This window comes from Ranitomeya imitator, chromosome 6, assembly GCF_032444005.1.
Source record: "Ranitomeya imitator isolate aRanImi1 chromosome 6, aRanImi1.pri, whole genome shotgun sequence".
NCBI lineage: Eukaryota > Metazoa > Chordata > Amphibia > Anura > Dendrobatidae > Ranitomeya > Ranitomeya imitator.
The window spans coordinates 176693234-176713774 of NC_091287.1; the positions used below are offsets into that span (position 1 = coordinate 176693234).

Here is a 20541-nt window from a genome sequence, read left to right on the forward strand (position 1 = left end):
GGGAACTTGGATGAAGACTTGAGATGTCTTTCTGCTTAAAGGGAACCTGTCACCCTGAAAATCGCGGGTGAGGTAAGCCCACCGGCATCAGGGGCTTATCTACAGCATTCTGTAATGATGTAGATAAGCCCCCGATGTTACCTGAAAGAGGAGAAAAAGACGTTAGATTATACTCACCCAGGGGCGGTCCCGCTGCTAGTCCGGTCGGATGGGTGTCTCTGGTCCGCTGCGGTACCTCCCATCTTCATTCCAAGACGTCCTCTTCTGATCTTCAGCCACGGCTCCGGCGCAGGCGTACTTTGTCTGCCCTGTTGAGGGCAGAACAAAGTACTGAAGTGCGCAGGCGCCGGAAAGGTCAGAAAGGCCCGGCGCCTGCGCACTGCAGTACTTTGTTCTGCCCTCAACAGGGCAGACAAAGTACGACTGCGTCGGAGCCGTGGCTGAAGATCAGAAGGGGACGTCTTGGAATGAAGATGGGAGGCGCCGCAGAGGACCAGAGACACCCATCCGACCGGACCAGCAGCGGGACCGCCCCTGGGTGAGTATAATCTAACGTCTTTTTCTCCTCTTTCAGGTAACATCGGGGGCTTATCTACAGCATTACAGAATGCTGTAGATAAGCCCCTGATGCCGGTGGGCTTACCTCACCCGCGATTTTCGGGGTGACAGGTTCCCTTTAATGAGGAACTTGGTACCCAATTCATCAAGCAGTTTTCTACAGTATTCTGGCTTAAACTGTAAAATTGCAACATTTTTATGCCTGTCTTGGGCAGCTTCACCAACTTTTAGAAAATTGTGCATCGCTTGTGGGGGATTGGTCATGACCACGCTTACCCTACACATTTTTCATAATATAAGCCATAAAACTGGTATACATTCTGGTAGGAATGTAATGTAACATTTCTGGTGGTCACATAGGGCGGTGTAAGGATATACCTAATTGAATAGAAAGCAAAATGAGCAAAAGCCCTGCTGTAACTAAGTAAAAAGAAAAAGTGCATTTAAATAAGAGTACTTATTAATACTGTTTTTGGTCAAAAATAGCATAAAAGCCATCCCACCGTCGACAAGGTGACTCTGATCGGGAAGATCGTACACTGTCTAATATTATAATAATCTTTTTTATATATATATATAGCGCTAACATATTCCGCAGTGCTTTACAGTTTGCACACAATTATCATTGTTGTCCCCGATGTGGCTCACAATCTAAATTCCCTATCAGCATGTCTTTGAAATGTTAGAGGAAACCGGAGTGCCTGGAGGAAACCCACACAAACACAGGGAGAACATACAATCTCCTTGCAGATGTTGACCTTGGTGGGAGCTAAACCCAGGACTCCAGCGCTGCAAGGCTGCAGTGCTAACCACTGAGCCACCGTGCTGCTCATGCTTACCATGTGTCAGAGTTTACCTCAATGTGTGAATAAGGGCAGACAAAAAGATCGGGTCCCAACCAGTGGACACTGGACACCACTTTGAGGAAGCATTTAAATGTAATTTCCAGCTCAGAAAAGTGAGGCCACACCCCGGCTTGCACAAAATGCAAAAATACGAAGAAAAAACACAAAAATTGAGCTTGGTTTGAGTTGGCGTACATGCAGCACATAAACACATGTTCACATTGGCCAATGGTCAATTTTTGTGTTTTTTCTTTGTGTTTTTGCATTCTGTACAAGCTGGGGTGTGGCCTCCCTTTCCTGAGCTGGAAATTACATTTAAAGGCTTCCCCAGACTGGTGTCCACTGGTTGGGACCCGATCCTTTTGTCTGCCACTATTCACACATTGAGGTCAACTCTGACACATGGTAAGAGTTTTAATATTAGACAGTGTAGGACCGTCTCCATCAGTCACCTTGTCGTTGGTGGGATGGCTTATATGCTATTTTTGATCAAAAACCGTATTAATAAGAACTCTGTGTTGAGTAAATGCACTTTTGCTTTTTTACTTAATTAGTTACAGCAGGGTTTTTGGCTCATTTTGTTTCTTGTAGGTTTTGTATGTTTTATGGCCAATGTGAACATGTGAACATGTGTTTATGTGCTGCCTGTATACCAACTCAAACCAAGCTCAATTTTTGTTTTTTTTCTAATCGAATAAGAGTTGCATCTCTCTCCCTTCATTAAGGTTTGTGTGCAAAATGCCACTCTTATTGAATTGGTACCATAGTGCCTGTTTTGGCAATAACGCAACCTTTATCTTTTACTCTACATGGTTCCAGTGGTCTCAAGTCCGAGGATCCCTGCACCTGCACTCTACACCTGGCTTGCAAATGGTCAATCTATAGGGATTTATTCCCTTAAAAATGTAATCTGTCATCATCCCATCAACTTTGCCATGGGCTCTTAGTAATATTTGTACATGGTATAAAACATTAATCGTATCTACCTTCTGACATGCTCAGAAGTGACCGCTTTGTATCATCTTTTCACATTCTGGACAACATGCTGTCATCTTCTACATTTCTCTGTCAAGTGATGACTTTTTATCTATGGAACAATTCCATAAATTGTTTGGAATGTGCTATTCACTGCAAATACTGATGGCAAGTTAACTCATTGCACTTGTTGTAGTCTCAGTTTGCCAAGTCATAGGTGTTGACCTTTCCCTTTCTGCGATGTATATACAGTATGTCACAGTATGCTATTTTGCTACCCTGACACTCAGCCATCCCTGCCTAGAGAGGGTTTGTGTGCACAGTATTATATGTGTCTATAATCTCCTGGCTTGCAGCAACACCTTCAGAGGAGCCTCATGTTTCCCTTTACAAGCACAAATAAATATTCTGATTAAAGTGTGTGCCTGCATTTGAAGGTCAACAACAGCTACACCAACCATGTTAGTTTTGGACACAGCTCTGGAGATTTTGCTTGTATATCTAGAATTCTAGTTCCCTCCTTGTCATTTGGGGCCTTCTTGGTATGTGTTGTATATCTGTACTAGAAGTTCAGTGTGCTGCCTAATATAAATCCTACTCTACGTACCACGTAATACAAACTACATCTATGCCAATTGTACAGTGAAGCACAATTAATCCTTCTGTGCACTCCGTTCTCAAGGGCTTCATAGGCTGAACGGTAGGGCTACAATATGAATTGAGTCATGGTTGGATTACAGAGGGTACACAGGACCTCCATTATCTTAGGGACATATGAGGCCACCATCCAGTTGGTAAATATTCTGACTTTATGTCTCCTTGTGACAGACTCTCTCACGGTTGGGGTGTATCTGTTATCAGGGAGCTGTATTCTAAATGCAGAATTCTGAAATATGTCCTTAAAGGGAACCTGTCACCCCGTTTTTTGAGATTGAGCTATAAATACTGTTAAATAGGGCCTGCGCTGTGTGTTCCTATAGTGTATGTAGTGTACCCCGATTCCCCATGTATGCTGAGAAATAACTTACCAAAGTCGCCGTTTTCGCCTGTCAATCAGGCTGGTCAGGTCGGGAGGGCGTGGTGACATCGCTGGTTCTTCCTCAGCTTTACGTTGGTGGCGCAGTGGCGTAGTGGTGAACAAGCAGCGCGTGATCTGCGCTGTCATCCCTTTCGTCGGTGGGGGCGACCATCTTCCTGGGGCCGCGCGTGCGCAGATCGAGTGCTCTGCTGCACGGGGCTTCAGGAAAATGGCCGCGGGATGCCGCGCGTGCGCATTAGAGATCGCGGCGGCCATTTTCCCAAAGCCGAGATGCAAACTTGGCTTTGGGAAAATGGCCGCCGCGATCTCTAATGCGCACGCGCGGCATCCCGCGGCCATTTTCCTGAAGCCCCGTGCAGCAGAGCACTCGATCTGCGCACGCGCGGCCCCAGGAAGATGGCCGCCCCCACCGACGAAAGGGATGACAGCGCAGATCGCGCGCTGCTTGTTCACCACTACGCCACTACGCCACCAACGTAAAGCTGAGGAAGAACCAGCGATGTCACCACGCCCTCCCGACCTGACCAGCCTGATTGACAGGCGAAAACGGCGACTTTGGTAAGTTATTTCTCAGCATAGGTGGGGAATCGGGGTACACTACATACACTATAGGAACACACAGCGCAGGCCCTATTTAACAGTATTTATAGCTCAATCTCAAAAAACGGGGTGACAGGTTCCCTTTAACTCCTTACCGGCATCGGACGTACTATACCGTCCGATGCCGGCTCCCCTGCTTTGATGCAGGGCTCCGCGGTGAGCCTGCACCAAAGCCGGGACATGTCAGCTGTTTTGAACAGCTGACATGTGCCCGTAATAGGCGCGGGCAGAATCGCGATCTGCCCGCACCTATTAACTAGTTAAATGCCGCTGTCAAACGCAGACAGCGGCATTTAACTACCGCTTCCGGCCGGGCGGCCGGAAATGACGTCATCGCCGACCCCCATCACATGTCCGGGGGTCGGCGATGCGTCTCCATTGTAGCCATAGAGGTCCTTGAGACCTCTATGGTTACTGATTGCCCGTCGCTGTGAGCGCCACCCTGTGGTCGGCGCTCACAGCACACGTGCAATTCTGCTACATAGCAGCGATCAGCAGATCGCTGCTATGTAGCAGAGCCGATCGTGCTGTCCCTGCTTCTAGCCTCCCATGGAGGCTATTGAAGCATGGCAAAAGTTAAAAAAAAAAGTTTAAAAAAATGTGAAAAAAATAAACAAAACCTAAAAGTTTAAATCACCCCCCTTTCGCCCCAATCAAAATAAATCAATAAAAAAATATCAAATCTACGCATATTTGGTATCGCCGCGCTCAGAATTGCCCGATCTATCAAATAAAAAAAAGTATTAACCTGATCGCTAAACAGCGTAGCGGGAAAAAAACTCGAAACGCCAGAATTACGTTTTTTTGGTCGCCGCGACATTGCATTAAAATGCAATAACGGGCGATCAAAAGAACGTATCTGCACCGAAATGCTATCATTAAAAACGTCATCTCGGCACGCAAAAAATAAGCCCTCAACCGACCCCAGATCACGAAAAATGGAGACGCTACGAGTATCGGAAAATGGCGCAATTTTTTTTTTTTTTTTTTTTAGCAAAGTTTGGAATTTTTTTTCACCACTTAGATAAAAAATAACCTAGTCATGTTTGGTGTCTATGAACTCGTAATGACCTGGAGAATCATAATGGCAGGTCATTTTTAGCATTTAGTGAACCTAGCAAAAAAGCCAAACAAAAAACCAATGTGGGATTGCACTTTTTTTGCAATTTCACCGCACTTGGAATTTTTTTCCCATTTTCTAGTACACGACATGCTAAAACCAATGATGTTGTTCAAAAGTACAACTCGTCCCGCAAAAAATAAGCCCTCACATGGCCAAATTGACGGAAAAATAAAAAAGTTATGGCTCTGGGAAGGAGGGGAGCGAAAAACGAACACGGAAAAACGAAAAATCCCCTGGTCATGAAGGGGTTAAAGAAGCCCTCTCATGAAGATTTAATATGTGCACGCAGTGTACTGTGTATGTGTTCATAAACTCACTTACCACCACTTTCTCCGGGATCCAGTGCCATTCTACTCCTCTTCTCAGTGATGTCACCGCTCTTCAGACTATTTGGGTTGCTATGTGTGAGACGGAAATTTCTTTTACAATGTAATACTGTAAAGCTTCATCCTGAAGCTATATAGGCTTACATTGTAAAAGTCACTTCCGGGTCACACAGAGGGCAGTGTGATCCGGAGAATCTGAAGAGCGGTGACGTCACTGAGAAGAGGAGCTGAATACCAGAGAAGATGGCGGTAGGTGAGTATATTATTGCATACAATACATGGACATACAGTGCCTTGCGAAAGTATACGCCTTTTTCCCACATATTATGCTTCAAACATAAAGATACCAAATGTAAATTTTTGGTGAAGAATCACCACCAAGTGGAACACAATTGTGAAGTTGAACAAAATTTATTGGTTATTTTAAATTTTTGTAGAAATTCAAAAACTGAAAAGTGGGGCATGCAATATTATTCGACCCCTTTAACTTAATACTTTGTTGCGCCACCTTTTGCTGCAATTACAGCTAACAAGTCGTTTGGGGTATGTCTCTATCAGTTTTGTACATCGAGAGACTGAAATTCTTGCCCATTCTTCCTTGGCAAACAGCTCGAGCTCAGTGAGGTTTGATGGAGATCGTTTGTGAACAGCAGTTTTCAGCCCTTTCCACAGATTCTCGATTGGATTGAGGTCTGGACTTTGACTTGGCCATTCTAACACCTGGATACGTTTATTTTTTAACCATTCCGTTGTAGATTTTGCTTTATGTTTCAGATCATTGTCTTGTTGGAAAACAAATCTCCATCCCAGTCTCAGGTCTTTTGCAGACTCCAACAGGTTTTCTTCCAGAATGGTCATGAATTTGACTCCATTCAACTTCCCATCAATTTTAACCATCTTCCCTGTCCCTGCTGAAGGAAAGCAGGCCCAAACCATGATGCTGCCACCACCATGTTTGACAGTGGGATGGTGTGTTCAGGGTGATGAGTTGTGTTGCCTTTATGCCAAATTTACGCCAAACATATTGTTTGGCATTGTTGCCAAAAGTTGGATTTTGGTTTCATCTGACCAGAGCACCTTCTTCCACATGTTTGGTGTGTCTCCCAGGTGGCTTGTTGCAAACTTAAATTACACTTTTTATGGATATCTTTGAGAAATGGCTTTCTTCTTGCCACTCTTCCATAAAGATTTGTGCAGTGTACGACTGATTGTTGTCCTTTGGACAGCCTGTCCCACCTCAGCTGTAGATCTCTGCAGTTCATCCAGAGTGATCATGGGCCTCTTGGCTGCATCTCTGATCAGTCTTCTCCTTGTTTGAGATGAAAGTTTAAAGGGTCTTGGTAGAGTTGCAGTGGTATGATACTCCTTCCATTTCAATATGATCGCTTGCACAGTGCCCCTTGGGATGTTTAAAGTTTTGGAAATCATTTTGTATCCAAATCCAGCTCTAAACTTCTCCACAACAGTATCACGGACCGGCCTGTTATGTTCCTTGGTCTTCATGATGCTCTCTGTGCTTCAAACAGAACCCTGAGACTATCACAGAGCAGGTGCATTTATTTATACGGAGACTTGATTAGACACAGGTGGATTATATCTATCATCATTAGGCGTTTAGGACAACATTGGATCATTCAGAGATCCACAATGAACTTCTGGAGCGAGTTTGCTGCACTGAAAGTAAAGAGGCCGAATAATATTGCACGCCCCACTTTTCAGTTTTTTAATTTCTAGAAAAATTTAAAATAACCAATAAATTTCGTTCAACTTCACAATTGTGTTCCACTTGTTGTTGATTCTTCACCAAAAATTTACATTTGGTGTCTTTATGTTTGAAGCATGATATGTGGGAAAAGGTTGAAAAGTTCCAGGGGACCGAATACTTTCGCAAGGCACTGTATAGACACATTTAGTAAAAAGAAATCTTCATGGGAAATCTTCTTTTCTTTTCTCTCTGAACTCCATGAATCACACGTTTTGTTTGTTGACTACATACATATTCTATTCCACTATAGAAAAAAAGGCATTTGCATTATTGAATAGAAAACAAGAAAATAGTTATGATCATGCATATGAATACCTTTTACGCAGTGACGGCATCCCTCTCAGCACTCTATGTGCACAGTGAACTGTAACTCAGACCGATTCATGTAAGCAGAGCTGAGGTGCAGCACTTACAGAGCTAGCTTGGAATGAGCACGAAAAAAGAAATAAAAATGGGAGTTGTCTCTTGAAATATGCTACTGATTAGTGATGAGCGAGCATGCTTAGATAAGGTGTTCTCTGAGCATGCTCGAGTGCTAATACAGTATCTTCTGTGAGCTCTAATACTATGTTCGAGTCACCATGGCTGCATGTCTCGTGGCTGTTCGACAGCCGCAATAAATGCACGGATTACCTGTATGTTAGGCAATCCTTGCATGTGTTGCGGCTGTTGAACAACCATGAGACATGCAGCCATGGCGATTCGAACATAGTATTAGAGCACACCACAGACACTCTATTAGCACTCAAGTACACTCAGATAACGCCTTATTCAAACACGTTCACACATCACTACTAGTGATCTGACACTGTTGAGGACCCCGTATCATACTCCACTGATCAGTAATATTCCCAGATGTTTAGCTGTACATTACTGAGCAGTGAAAACAATGCAGGACAAAATCCTGGAAATGAAACCTCCGGTAACACTTGAGTAGACAAGAACGTAGGAGGCAGTGATAGCAGCTCACATCCTTGTCCTAGTCTCTGCCAAACCTCTCACCTCACAAAACCTTACTGCTTACAGTATGTTCACCATACCAATGACATCTTTCTAGAAATAGTGGCCGCTGACCCATTTTAAGGTCAGCATTGTCTCCAGTAACTAAACAGGTTGTCTGATTTATGATATCCAGTGATAAAAGTAGATAGCAGGCTATGGCTGTATATGGCGAGTGTTACTACAGCCTATCTAGGAATAGACCTGCAGTAAACAAAGCAGGATTGCCTGCAATAGTATTATCCTGTTTACACATTACACTAAATGATCCCAATTTACTACTTTACTACTAAGGCTACTTTCACACTAGCGTCGGAATCTCCCCGTCGCAATGCGTCGGGCAGAGATTCTGATGCTAGCGTTTGACGCACTGCACAACGGAGGCAGCGGATGCATTTCTCCGGCGCATCCGCTGCCCCATTGTGAGGTGCGGGGAGGTGGGGGTGGAGTTCCGGCCACGCATGCGCGGTCGGAAAAAGCAGTCCGTCAGGAGCAAAAAACGTTACATTTAACGTTTTTTGCTCCCGGCGGTCCGCCACAACACGGCGCAACCGTCGCACGACGGTTGCGACGTGTGGCAAAGAGTCACAATGCGTCGCTAATGTTAATCTATGGGGCAAAAACGCATCCTGCAAACAACTTTGCAGGATGCGTTTTTTGCCATAAACGACGCATTGCGACGTCTGGCAAAAAACGCCAGTGTGAAAGTAGCCTAAATTTAGTATGATAACAACACAGCACTGCTCCCTGAGAAAGCTCAGTGAGAACACAGAACCTAAACAGCGGAGAGGCATAAATGTGATAAGAACTGGGAACTGTACTGGTACCATCAGTGTCACGGGGCTACCGCGACAGAGAGGTTCCTGAGAACCACAGCGCTCTGGATATCGTTCACACACAGTGAACAGAAGCTCTTCTCCTGTATTCTGACCTGGCTGCTTTGTGCCAGCAGTGCAGGAGTTAATCTTGTTGCTGAGTTGCTGTGAGCTGGGTCTCTCAGCTGAAGGTGATTTTGTAATCGCCTCCTCTATATAGACCTAGCCTTGACTTCAGTTATTGTCAGTGATCAGTTCAGCTGCCTGGCTTGGAGGTTGAAGGAGCGTGGTGTATTAGGCTGCTTTCACACATCAGGTTTTTGGTTTCAGGCACAATCCGGCAGTTTCAGGCACAATCTGGATCAGTTTTTTTCTGATGCCTGATCCGTTTTTTCCCCATAGAGTTGTATTACTGCCGGATTGTGCCTGAAGGACATGCGTTGCATCCGTTTTGTGCCGGATCCATCCCTTCAGGCTTTTTTTGCCGGATACAAAAAACGTCTCCTGCAACGTTTTTTGTGTCCGGCGAAAAAACCTGAAGGGACGTTACCGGCAATAAACGCATGGAACTGATGTGTGAAAGAACATTTCCGACGACCGAATCCATTTTTAACACACTGAGCATGTTTTTGATTCTAGCATGGGGAAATCTCTCTCTCTCTCTCTCTCTCTCCCCCCCCCTCAAAAACCATGCCCAGGAACTCAAAAAACATGTGCAGTACATAGAGCCGGATCCAGCTAAAAAAACGGATCCGGTGCATCAGTTTGCATCCGTTTTTTCACTATTTACACCGGATCTGTTTTTTAGCAAATTTGCCGGATTGTGCCTGAAATGAAAAACCTGATGTGTGAAAGCAGCCTTAGGAGCTTGGAGGTTTATTTACAGAGTTTGGTGTCTGCTGTTTTGGTTGCATGTTAAACCTGTTTTCCTTTCTAGTTTTTTCCTTCTCTTTCCTTCTATGTGTACCTCTGTGGTTGTGTGAGCATTTGGTGAGTTTGAGACTTTTAGTTACCTTGTCTGTATACCTTGTTTATTGTTGTATTTATACACTGGTGCAGTCCACCTCCTTTGGGGGGTGAGGGGGCCATTGATAGGGCCTGCACAGGAGACAGGGATACGCTAGTGGCTCAGGCCTCCTAACCATCATAGGTACCCCTGAGATAAGGGAAAGTCAGGGCCCCATTATAGTGGCAGAGACAGGTGCGGGTCCCAGTACACCGTCCTGCCCCTTTATCGCCGTTAGCGGCGTGACAATCAGCCTGACCACAGTGACAAACCCACATTTTACCACATCTAGATAATACTGTTTGCACATGTGACAATGAGTTTTAAATGATTATCAAAATGTATTCAGAATTCTTGTGAACATGAAGATGTACAGAATATGGCCAACATGACTCGTCTAGTCAAGATGGAAATCCACCATCTTTTCTTTCTGATGGCCAGGATATACAATAACTTGCAGTCTTGCTGTCATCACAGTAAAATCATAACGGCCAACAAAATCGGATAGAAAACACCACTGTAGTCCCATTGTTATTCCTGCAAAATGTGATTTCTATGGCATGGGATTACTTGCTAGCCACTGTTGAAAATATTTTGAAAGAATGTGACATTTATTTTTGATAATAGTTTATTCCAAATTCGTGTTACAAGAAAAATCTTAGACTAGCTAGCTGTTCATCTGCCTTTGTAGATCATGTCAATTCTATCGGAACAAATAGCAGTTGTTTTTTGTGTTAACATGTGAGACACCCTCATGTCATTTGACAGTCTCATCCTTACAATGAATTCCAGCTATTTAGTTGTTTATGTGAAACAGAATAACACTATTCAGAACCCTGTTGTGATCCAGCTTTATATATACACATATAGCACTTTTTTATGCAATCCTTTTTTCCCAAATCCTAAGAAAAGTCAAATTACTTCCAAAATCTTCAAGATTTTGGGCACCCTCAGTTTCTTACAATGGCCTCTTAGCAGAATGTAAAGGTTAATACTTTTAATCCAATTGTTATTCACATAGTGCCCAATGTGGAAAGTACCCACAACAGGCATGCAGGTTGGCATTACTGCTGATGTCCCCAATAGTGCTCACAATCTAAAATTCCCTATCAGTATGGAGTGTCGGAGGAAACACAAAGAAATATGGGGAGAACATACAAACTCCTTGCCGATCCTGTCCTTGGTAGGATTTGAACCCAGGACCCCAGCGCTGCAAGGCTGCAATGCTACCCACTGAACCACTATACTGCCCATATGAATCAAATAATTTTTTTTCAGCATTACTTTTAGTTTAATCACATTAGTGTAGTTCTGAACAGGGGCAGACATACCAATGGTGCAACCTCGACAGAGACACAGGGTCCCAAGAGATAAAGGGCCGATTTCCACCTCCAAAGCAGGGGGAATTGTGCATCATGATTAAATACTGGATTGCAAAGGGCCCATATAATGTTCTTCTACAGGGTCTTTATCTGTCTGTGTCTGCTCTTGGTCGTAACCGTGGGCAACATATAAAGTAATGTTCCACTGTTGGACTCCTGTATAAAGTATATTACCACTTAGCTGGTATATTCTAGCATTAATTTAAAGGGAACCTGTCAGCAGGATTGTGCACAGTAACCTACAGACAATGTCAGGTCAGTGCCGTTATACTGATTAAAATGATACATTGGTTAATGAAATCCATCTTGTGGTTGTTGTTTAATCTGTATTTTTTTTTTTAAAACTTGCATTCATCAGGCAGGTCCCGGAGGCTATGCCTGCGCTGTAGCATGATGAGGTGGATAGTATGGCTGTTTTCATGTTCTTTAGAAATATAGTTTTGTTGTAAAAAAAAAAAAAAAAACTTAATCAAAATGGTTCCGATAGATGCTACTGCGCAGTTGCCTCTGCCATTTTGCTAGAGAAAAAATTAGGCTCCATCAGGAGGGATCAGTGAGCTGTCATAAGCTGTACAGATGAATACCTAAGCAGAGCACCACATAACCCCCCACAGGTTGCCCCAGAGCACAACAATCTCATTAACTGAAAACTGCAAATAAAGAATAAACAACAACCACAAGACGGATTTCATCAACCCAGGTATCACTGTAATCAATATAACAGCGCCGACCTGACACTGTCTGTAGGTTACTCAGCACAATCTTGCTGACAGGTTTGCTTTTATAAAAAGTGCTAACCATACATAGAGCTGCTTTGTGTACTGACTCATTGCCTTTTTTAGCTTGAGCTTGGTGAGCTGCCATTTTGCTGTTGATAATATTTCATGTTACTTAGCAATTCCTCAGATGTTACAATAAGCAAAGAGCATGAACCTCATCCCTCACATAACTGCTGTGGCGTCAGCTTGGAGTTTTTCACAGGCCCTTAAAGTTATGATCACATTATTACCAGCCCAACTCTTACTGAGTTTGCAATATATGGCTAAAAAGATCTCAAGAAGAAGTCCTGCTCTTTGCAAAAAACTAAGTAAGATACTTAGGAGAGGACCCTTATGGCACTTCATAGACGTGACGTGACCTAAATGCTGTTACTTGACACAGAGTTTGGCCGGAGCTGTAGATACACATAGAACTTCTAATTACAAAGAAAGAAACATTGTAAATTGGAGGAAATGTCAGCATCAGTAGTCTGAGTTTGTTATCCCTTTATGATATTCCATTTGTTGTACACTAAAGACACATGATCACTGTTCTAATCAGAGATATACAAAAAGATGCTAGGTCAGATAAGGTCAGGTTTAGCTGTCCTTCTATTTATTGACATTAGTCATCAAATAGATTGTACACAATACAATGAAATAGCTGAATACCTTTAGAATTGTTAAAGAAGCACTCCTCCCTTCAACATTTTTTATCTTAACATATTGTAGTCATCATATTATATGGCACTATGTACTTACAATTGCTCATTTTGCCTTTCTACCCAGTTAATTCTTCTGTTTTACATTAGGTATATGATATCATGTGATTATACACTCACTAGCCGAATACTTCCAAGCTCTATATAGAAATAGGAGGTCAATTTTCCCTGTACGATTCATCAGTCACTGCAAGAGTCCATGGCAGGGAGGAGGAGGGAGTAGCTCGGTCAAGTGTTGAAGAAAGGCTTCCTCCCTCTGCACACCTGCTAAATGTTGGGATCGCTAGCAAACACAGTACTTAGGGGGTTAAAGTGCCAGGAGCCGTGCGGGCAATGCTCCTACACTGAATGCCAAGTGTCAGCTGTCAGAATCAGCTGGCGCTCGGCAGCGATCACGCTTGCACTGCCTCTGTACATGCAAAATTGCCGGGATGTATTCAGCACGTCTAACGTCAATAAGTACCATCCGACCATGATGTACTGAGTACGTCCAAGGCCGGTAAGGGGTTAAGACTGGAGTCATATTAGCGTATAAAAAATCTGCCTGATGTTGATCCAGACAAGTAGGGCGAGTGTCATGCGTCATGCAAATACAATGTGATTTTTCTCAGCTAGCATTCATATGACATGCGTATACAATCCATATGCAACGAGTTTTTAACATGACCTTATATATACTGTAATCTCTGTAATTTACAGCTAGTTTTCTAACTATTAAATCAATCTTACATACATATATAGACATAGATAGATAGATAGTAAAGCAATGCTACATACAGAGATAGATAGAGATAGATCTATAGATGCTGAAAGAGATAATCGTCGGATATTTAATACGCTCTGTGGAGCTTATCCAGCAGCTTTTTAGGAATAAATGTAAAAATAAATGGTCTTGGAGATCCCCCTATTTTAATAACCAGCAAAGGCTAAGTAGCCATCTGTGAGCTGTTATTAATAGGCTGGGAAGATCCATGGATATTGGCCCCTTCCTAGGCTAATAACACCAGCTCACGGCTGTCTGCTTTCTCTCAGCTTGCTAGTAAAAATAAGGGGGACCAACACCATTTTCTCATTTATTTATTCGCTATATAGGAGTACAGAAAACTACACACGCAAAACACTGATTACATATCTCACCTACAGTGGGGCAAAAAAGTATTTAGTCAGTCAGCAATAGTGCAAGTTCCACCACTTAAAAAGATGAGAGGCGTCTGTAATTTACATCATAGGTAGACCTCAACTATGGGAGACAAACTGAGAAAAAAAATCCAGAAAATCACATTGTCTGTTTTTTTAACAATTTATTTGCATATTATGGTGGAAAATAAGTATTTGGTCAGAAACAAACAATCAAGATTTCTGGCTCTTACAGACCTGTAACTTCTTCTTTAAGAGTCTCCTCTTTCCTCCACTCGTTACTTGTAGTAATGGCACCTGTTCAAACTTGTTATCAGTATAAAAAGACACCTGTGCACACCCTCAAACAGTCTGACTCCAAGCTCCACTATGGTGAAGACTAAAGAGCTGTCAAAGGACACCAGAAACAAAATTGTAGCCCTGCACCAGGCTGGGAAGACTGAATCTGCAATAGCCAACCAGCTTGGAGTGAAGAAATCAACAGTGGGAGCAATAATTAGAAAATGGAAGACATACAAGACCACTGATAATCTCCCTCGATCTGGGGCTCCACGCAAAATCCCACCCCTTGGGGTCAGAATGATCACAAGAACGGTGAGCAAAAATCCCAGAACCCCGCGGGGGGACCTAGTGAATGAACTGCAGAGAGCTGGGACCAATGTAACAAGGCCTACCATAAGTAACACACTACGCCACCATGGACTCAGATCCTGCAGTGCCAGACGTGTCCCACTGCTTAAGCCAGTACATGTCCGGGCCCGTCTGAAGTTTGCTAGAGAGCATTTGGATGATCCAGAGGAGTTTTGGGAGAATGTCCTATGGTCTGATGAAACCAAACTGGAACTGTTTGGTAGAAACACAACTTGTCGTGTTTGGAGGAAAAAGAATACTGAGTTGCATCCATCAAACACCATAACTACTGTAAAGCATGGTGGTGGAAACATTATGCTTTGGGGCTGTTTCTCTGCAAAGGGGCCAGGACGACTGATCCGGGTACATGAAAGAATGAATGGGGCCATGTATCGTGAGATTTTGAGTGCAAACCTCCTTCCATCAGCAAGGGCATTGAAGATGAAACGTGGCTGGGTCTTTCAACATGACAATGATCCAAAGAACACCACCAGGGCAATGAAGGAGTGGCTTCGTAAGAAGCATTTCAAGGTCCTGGAGTGGCCTAGCCAGTCTCCAGATCTCAACCCTATAGAAAACCTTTGGAGGGAGTTGAAAGTCCATGTTGCCAAGCGAAAAGCCAAAAACATCACTGCTCTAGAGGAGATCTGCATGGAGGAATGGGCCAACATACCAACAACAGTGTGTGGCAACCTTGTGAAGACTTACAGAAAACGTTTGACCTCTGTCATTGCCAACAAAGGATATATTACAAAGTGTTGAGATGAAATTTTGTTTCTGACCAAATACTTATTTTCCACCATAATATGCAAATAAATTGTTAAAAAAACAGACAATGTGATTTTCTGGATTTTTTTTTTCTCAGTTTGTCTCCCATAGTTGAGGTCTACCTATGATGTAAATTACAGACGCCTTTCATATTTTTAAGTGGTGGAACTTGCACTATTGCTCACTGACTAAATACTTTTTTGCCCCACTGTACATAGAATAGATAGGACTATCTATATTTTTTTCTATATATTCTATTCTGACGGTTCGTGCTGTGTATTTACTGTGAATTGTTGGGTTTCTTTTTAAATAAATATCAGACGGCACACGCATGATCCCTGTGCAGTGCAATTTTTTTCTTGCACCCATTGAGTTGCATTGGCGATTGCGATTCGATTCTCGCAGTGTGCTGCAAGTTTATCAGTCCAATCCGAGCTGAGTAAAAAATTACTGCCAAGGTCTGAGTCATTTACTAACATTGGTCGGAGTGCAATGCAATGTTTTTTTCGCATTGCACTCCTCCGTATTATACGCCAGTGTGAGCGAACCCTAACCCTCACTTTAAGTTCACACTACCTTAGTTTCGATTGGACGACGCTAAGTCCAGCGTTATTTATTGGGGCAGTGCACATGAGCAATCTTTCTTTTCACCGACCAAATCTGTGCATGATAAAGATGACAGCATGCACTAGTGTCATCTGTGTGTCAAATGAGACTCAACCATTCCAGCCTTCGCGTGTCCCAAAAAATGTAGATTCATACAGAGCCACAGTATAGTGTCCAATTTTTATGCATACACTGCAATTTTTTTAACATAGGAAAGGAAACTTTTAATAACTGCAGATGTATAAAAGTGGATTGTGCACAGACTGCACATGGATAACAAGTCAGAAAAAATCACTCAGGGTTTCTGGATGAGGCTAGGATGATTTTTATAGGCTCGTGTTTAACATTTGTAACATCATAAAATAGACTAGGATTCTGGAGTTTTAAACAGTTCATATATAATAACACTATAAATCCTCACATTTCTAGCTCTTACTCGGGGCTGTAGCAGTTTGGTGTGGAGAACAAGCAGAAGTACAAGTATGAGACGATAGGGCTGAGCGCACACATGACACCCAGTGCCTGGTGATCACGTCCTCCGTCCATGCACCTACATACAGCCCACAGCTGTGTTATACCATAGGAAGAGCATGGCTGTAATTGAGTCAGGGTGTAGCCTGTCTGTCTAGTGGGAGAAAGAAGGGTCAGCCTGGAGTTAACTCTTGTATTGCCGAGCACTGGTTACCGCTGTAGGATTGTGCTATTAATATAATGTCAGGATTATCATTTTTTCCTGATTGTGTGACGATGTTACATCAACGTGTCCCTTTTATGTAAAAAAAAATGAACTCTCTGACCTATAAATATATGAGTTATGGTTCTAGTTCTGTAGTTTAAAGCGTTTAGAAAGCAACACGGCGTCTGGTTAAAACAGGGTGTGTCGGTTCCATTTCTATTGAGATCATGGAATATGACAGGAAAAGTCTGCCTCAAGCCAAAGAAAACGTCATGCGGCTAATTGCTTTCTTTCAGCACTGTTGGAGATATCCTAACTAATCTTATAGCAGAAATGGGAAAGCCTTGTTATAACGCCACTCCAGCATTTTTTATTTCAGTGCTGTAGTGGTGCTACTAATGTACGCTCCCTGTCCCTAGTATTATATTTACCAGCCGCCACCTTCAGCTGTTCCCAGCGCCGCTCCAGTCCCGTGCCGCCATCTTGTGACTGCAAATTCTTACCCACTGGAAGTCAGAAGTAACCATCACAAGCTCTCAATGCAAGTCTATGGGAGCTTCGTTGTGACCTCGTTCTGGCTCTCATAGACTTACCTCAAGTTGTGATTTTCGGATCGCCCAGCAAACTCTGGAGCAATCCGGCAGATATTAACAGGAGCGGAGCTGAAAAGTAAAGAAAATGTCAGCTGGTAAGTATGAGGTTAGGGGCTGAGAACTGAGATTAGTGGCACCACTCCAGCACGGCAATAAGAAAAACACTAAAGTGGTGCTTTAATAAGCTAATCAAACATAAGATATGTTTTTAGTAACCTAGTATAGAAATGCAGAGCCTCCATCTACTTCATGTACAATCTCCACCAGGTCCCATATGTAAGAAAACAATTCTGCTACAGCAGTTCCCCAAATATGCCCCAAAATGCTACGGCGGGAAGGACCCTGGGAAGGGAGAGGGGGAGTAAAAGTGCAATTTGTTATTTTATATGTCTCAAAACCTATGGCTAATATTACTTAAGATAGTACTTCTTAGAATTAAAAAAAAAAAATTCTGAATTTGTTTCCTTTCCTCTCCTCTCCAATCCAACCACAAGGAACATCCTCTGCAACGTGGACATGGACAATTTACGGCAGACTTCATTGACCACCTTATGGCTTATAGTGGCTCAGTTCCACAGACGTTATTACTTGTTTTCATCTCTCTATCCCTGTCAGTCTGATTTTACACCAACAAAAAAATGTTTTACTTTTACTTGTAAACTTCAGATTTTTTAACTGCAGTAAAGCTTTGATGTGGAACACTGTGGGCGTTATCTGCGTTATCGTGTGACTGTCTTCTATCATTACCCTTGTTCGGGTTGATCAGTATGACAAGTCAATCCTGAGACTGTACACAAGTATAGTGACGGAGAATATCTTCTGGCTGCCAATATTCAGCTGCTTTAGAAGTAAACTGCGCAGTCCTCTGTTTTCACAGACTCCGTCCAATGACAAATCCTATAAGTCTTGGATCTCAAGTACTTTTTCCTGGATCTGTGAGCTGTCTTCCCATAAACTAAAGTTAATGTCTGGCATTATGTTCTCTTTTCTGGGGGGAATTTTTTTACTTTGTTCATATGTGTGTTTCTCCTGATGGAATACCTTAACTACAAGATGAGCAAACTGTAATAAAATGGCATCTTCAATGAGAAAGAAGCACAAACGGAGGCATTACTATGACGTCATACCTGATCCCCGGGAGAAATCTGCCTTTTGAAATATGTTCCATGTGTTCCTGCTCACTGAAGGCCAGAATCTGTTCTCTATTACGACACCAGTCATTTGTCCATTCCGCGGACTGCAGAATTCATTTAAAGGGGTATACCCATTTCCAAGATCCTATCCCAATATGTAGTAGGTGTAATAATGATATTAGCTAATACCTCCAATTATTTATTTCATACACGTATATAGCGCCTTTAATTTCACAGCGCTTTACAGACATTATCTGCACTGTCCCCTTTGCGGTTCACAATCTTGATGTCCTGTCAGTATGTCTTTGGAGTGTGGGAGGCAACTGAAGTTCCCTGGTGAAAACCCACACAAACACAGGGAGAACATACAAACTCCTTGCAGATTATCTTGTCCTTGGTTGGATTTGAACCCAGGATTTGCATTAGCAGAGCTCCTGGTTGTAAAATATTTTAACCCCTTCAGATGGATTTACATCGTGGGACGTTACAGATCATCGGAAGGTATGTATATTGTTGGTTTATTATGTTTCCTTTGTTACAGAGCGAGGGTCTTCAGGTGGATTGAGAGAACAATAAAATATTCAAACAAACTGTGTGTTCATTTCATTAAAATAATTTGTAATAATGTGTGTGTGTTTTTATTAACCATTTCATGCTATTGGATTAATAATGGATAGGTGTCATAATTGACGCTTCTCCATTATTAATCTGGCTTAATGTCACCTTACAATAGCAAGGTGACATTAACCCTTCATTACCCCATATCCCACCGCTACACGGGAATGGGAAGAGAGTGGCCAAGTGCCAGAATAGGCGCATCTTCCAGATGTGCCTTTTCTGGGGTGGCTGGGGGCAGATGTTTTTAGCCGGGGGGGGGGGGGGGGGGCAATAACCATGGACCCTCTCCAGGCTATTAATATCTGCCCTCAGTCACTGGCTTTACCACTCTGGCGGAGAAAACTGCGCGGGAGCCCACGCCAATTTTTTCCGCCATTTAACCCTTAAATTTAATAGCTAGAGTGCCCAAATTTTGCACATACACACTACTAACATTAGTAGTGTGGAATATGCAAAAAAATGGGAATATGAGATGGTTTACTGTATGTAAACCATGTGTCATATCATGTCGGGTGTAGGAAGGAGATAGCAAAAGCCAGCAATTGAATTACCGGCTTTAAAGCTATCTAGCGCTGTATGAAATATTAATATATATACATATGTGTCTCACTGATATATATATATATATATATATATATATATATATATATATATATATATACCTATTCTATGTATGCACATTTATTCTACCTATTCTATTGCAAGCTGTCAGTGTGATTTTACTGTACACCGCGCTGAATTGCTGGCTTTTCTCTCTAACACTGCTGCGTATTTCTCGCAAGTCACACTGCTGGTCCATGTGTAATCCGTATTTTTCTGGCCCCCATAAACTTTCATTGGTGGATACGGTGACAAACGCAGCATGCTGCGATTTTCTACGGCCGTAGAAGACCGTATAATACGGATCAGTAAAATACGGCTGGTAGGAGCAGGGGCATAGAGAAGCATTGTACCGTATGCAATCCGTATTTTCAGCACCCCTCTTACGTCCATAAACACGGTAGTGTGACGCCGGCCTTAGTGTGACGGCAGCCTCAGACAGATAAAGCTAAATTAGCAACTCTGCCCTCCTCCAGGTGATTTCTTGGTTTTAACTTATGTACCCTTCCCCCTCACCTTGTGTGGCACACATAAGGCTATGTGCACACGTTGCGGATTTTTCTGCACTGTTTTTGCAAAATCCTCAGATAAACCCCACTGCGGATTTGCAGCGGATTCCTATTGAGGAGCAGGTGTAAACTGCTGCGGAATCCGCACAAAGAATTGACATGCTGCAGAATAAACAACGCTTTGTTTCCGTGCGTTTTTTTCCGCAGGATGTGCACTGCGGATTTTGGGTTCCATACGTTTACATGGTACTGTAAACTGGATGGAAAACAGCTGCAAATCCGCAGCATCAAATCCGCTGTGGATCCGCAGCAAAATCCGCAACGTGTGCACATAGCCTTAGGATTTCAAAAACCCATT

General features: G+C 42.9%; 1 protein-coding gene across 1 annotated transcript in view; it reads left to right on the forward strand.

The window, feature by feature from the left end:
- ITGA9 (integrin subunit alpha 9) overlaps positions 1-20541 on the forward strand; it is a 720867-nt gene that overhangs the window by 430911 nt on the left and 269415 nt on the right. The gene's annotated exons all lie outside the window — the stretch shown is intronic.